Source organism: Sinohyriopsis cumingii, chromosome 2 (genome assembly GCF_028554795.1).
Source record: "Sinohyriopsis cumingii isolate HCF-2022 chromosome 2, ASM2855479v2, whole genome shotgun sequence".
Classification (NCBI taxonomy): Eukaryota; Metazoa; Mollusca; class Bivalvia; order Unionida; family Unionidae; genus Sinohyriopsis; species Sinohyriopsis cumingii.
Genome location: NC_142962.1, coordinates 11,006,461 through 11,010,422, shown reverse-complemented (window position 1 = coordinate 11,010,422; position 3,962 = coordinate 11,006,461).

Below are 3,962 nucleotides of genomic sequence, written 5' to 3'. Positions count from 1 at the left end.
TAGTAAATGTTCATAAATTAGAAATTAATGCCTGACTATGTAGTGCCTGTTTTACTTACAAAGAACCTATCTCTGATTCTTTAGAAATGGGATTTTGTTAACTTATGTTAGGCAAGCTGCATCAGATGGAGTCGAGGGCATTTGTCTGCATAGCAGTTAACACATAAAGTTGCCAGAATAGAAGCTATTTGCCACATACAATACTAATAAGACGCAAAATGAGATTGTCTCTGACAGTTAATTAACAAAGAGACACTAGGATGTGCAAATTAATGTCATTCAGGCGGAATATTTTCAAATAATGATGTGCATGCAACAATAGATGGATTCTAATGACAACAAAGAAATTCTTATTAAATTCTAAAGACAAAAGATTAATGATGAATAGGTTCTCAAAGAATTTAAAAAATATAACACAGAAAAATAAATAGAAATATAATATTGAAATTTGTGAATATGTACATTCTTTGGAGAAATTTTATTTAATGGGGAAAAACTGTGATAAAAAAGGACCATGCAAAATTCATTAAATTCACCCAACATCGCGAAATTCAATCATCTGAAGACAGATCATTTGTGACCTTAAAAGCATGCCATACCATTGACGTTTACCTTTTCTTCTTAATGAAAAGCAAACGATATTATTACGCATTAATTTAATCTCAGGTGTTTGTTAGATGAAATACCTGTCCAATATCACTCTTGCATTAACCGCAAATTAGCTTAGCAACAGCTGCAAAGAGACATAGATGGATTCTGAGGGGAGAGAAAATAGGTTTACCACTCTTGTTACTTTTATGTTCACGGACTGGCAAAATTATTCTCTCATGAAGTATAGAGACAGTAAATGTCAAGCATAGAGCAAACTGGAAACAACAACACATTTTCACAATTATCCATTTTTTGCTTGTCCCCACACAGGTATTCTAATCATCCAAAAGTCAAAGAAACATGAAATAAATTACATGTCATTTTGAATACCATCATTGATATTGCTAATTTCAAGCGAAATTGTCAATATCTGGCTACAACGAAGTTCTGTTGTGTTATTTAATACATATTGTAATATTATTATTTTTTTAAAAAAACGTATAGACCGCTGTTCAACCCTTATCGATATAGCCTTCACAATTGTAATACAAATATTAACATCAAAATCTTACGTATTAGAATAAAAAAGACAACGTCAAAAACAAACGGATAGCATAGAAACCGCCAGCTAAATAACTGGCTGAAGAAGTTCTCTAATGCATCCCTTGAAGCAATGTTATGACAATTCAATAATCTGTAAGAATCGGTCATATTTATGCTTTGTAGAAACAAAGGATTGATAATAGTAGGAATACACAACGGTTTTTAATGGTTATTGTTTAATTCCTTAAATTCATCAGCGATAATATTATCAATTCTAGATTTAAATGGTAGGTCGAACCAAACAACATTTTTATATGGAAGTTAATTAATTATTCTGTTTACTCAAAGAATTTGAGGCAGATGATAATAATAGATTGATCAGTGCGTTGGAATAAGACATTTTGAGCATGCAAGAGTTTCTTAGTGCAGTTTACTGACCTGAAGAATTTACATAGGCAATGAATTTACGCGGTAAAAGAAGACAAAGAAATCGATGAGAACGGACGTTGAATTATCAACTAAAATACCCCACATCATCACATTGGTATAATCTTTACCAGAAGAAAAAAAAACATGCCTGCCGTATTTAATGTCTTTTATTTCTAGAATTGTATCAGTTTCTGTGTGTTAATTATCAAATAGAATATGAGAAATGTACTGCGGTATATTTGACTATATCTTTGCTTATGCTTGTGACCATGTCATGCCTGCAGTCATATGTTCAAATATCAGAAAGCTGATATCTGATATCGAAACAAGAGCCGTGTATCAAATATCACTTACCAAAGATGAAATTAAATAAATATAGAAGCCGTAATATAAGTGTAGATGACATAAACATTTCTTTACATTAACCTCTAAATATTTCCATATCAATTCGTTAATCCTGAAGTAATGGCTTACTCGAGTCGACCTTTTGTGTCTCATTTGATATTACGATGACATTTTCGTTATAGATGTTTTACAAAGCATTGAGGTCTTTATAATTATCTGGCTTATATATTCGTATACCACTGAAGCAAAGCGTCCTAGAGCCATCTTTTATTTCATCATCAGTTACCTAGGAAAAGATGTTAGTTATAGAAGGGCTATACAACATTTCATTTTGGTAATTGTACGAATAATTAATTATCATGCTAATCAAGGCAATACAAACACAGTGTTGAGATGGAGCCAAGGATCAAACTCAGGATTTGATAAACACAAACTAGATAAATCGCAAAAAATGTAAATTTTTAACTTTGAAAGATATTTTGAAATTAAAAAGCCAATTTTTGTACTTGACATAGATTAATTATATAAACCAATAACACTGCATTAATACAAGCAATGACCCTCAGTATAATTATTTCCAAATATTTTTTTTTCATTCTGCATTCATTTTAAGCGCACAGTTGGTTAATGTAATGACAATCATGTTTTGGATATAATTGCTCTACTTGATAGTCATACCACAAACAATCCAGTCTTAAAACCTAACATTCAAACTCGTCATATAGAACAGTATGTAGAATTACTTTTCATGTATGTAGAATTACTTTTCATATACCTTCCCGAACTAAACAGAACGGCCGACGATCAGCTTCACTTACAACCAGTTCGTCATAGCGTCAAAACTCAAGACAGAGAACAAAACGTTCGTCTAGTCAGAGCGTAATGAAATGAAAGAAACATCGTAACACGACATCCTTAACCTACCGGAGATGTCTTTGAAACTCAACGATTTATTGCACTTAAAGACTTCCTACGATCAAAGTTGATTCTTACCTTTGACATCAAAATGTGAACGAAACAAAATTGCATTGGGAATGTTCTTTCCGATAGGCGCTTTATCATATAAGTAGCCCGTCATCAAAAACACGTACGATTTCCAAGAACAAATTATTTCCTGTATTGCGGTTTTCCCAGCCGTAAATATATATATATATATATATATATATATATATATATATATATATATATATATATATATATATATATATATATATGTAAAGTTTGCTTTTCTATCCTAAATCGATAAGCACTTTACGTCATGATGAAAAAAATGAGTGACTTAACTAATTTAATTACCAGAATGACCAGGTTTTGTAGCAGGTGCGTTCTGATACATGTAATTACAAACTCAACCTAACTCTTTATCTAATGCATCTAGAACTGGTCACTGAATGTATCATGTCCGGGTCTTATACTGATCACTAAATGTACCATGTCCGGGTCTTACACTGATCGCTAAATGTACCATGTTCGGATCTTACACTGATCACTAAATGTACCATGTCCGAGTCTTACACTGATCACTAAATGTACCATATCTGGGCCTTACACTGATCACTAAATGTACCATGTCCGGGTCTTACACTGATCACTAAATGGGTCTTACAATGATCACTAAATGCACCATATCTGGGTCTTACACTGATCACTAAATGTACCATGTCTGGGTCTAACACTGATCACTAAATATACCATGTCTGGGTCAAACACTGATCACTAAATATACCATGTCTGGGTCTTACACTGATCACTAAATGTACCATGTCCGGGTCTTACACTGATCACTAAATGTACCATGTCTGGGTCTAACACTGATCACTAAATGTACTATGTCTGGGTCTTACACTGATCACTAAATGTACCATGTCTGGGTCTAACACTGATCACTAAATGTACCATGTCTGGGTTTTACACTGATCACTAAATGTACCATGTCTGGGTCTAACACTGATCACTAAATGTACCATGTCCGGGTCTTACACTGATAACTAAATGTACCATGTCTGGGTTTTACACTGATCACTAAATGTACCATGTCCGGGTCTTACACTGAT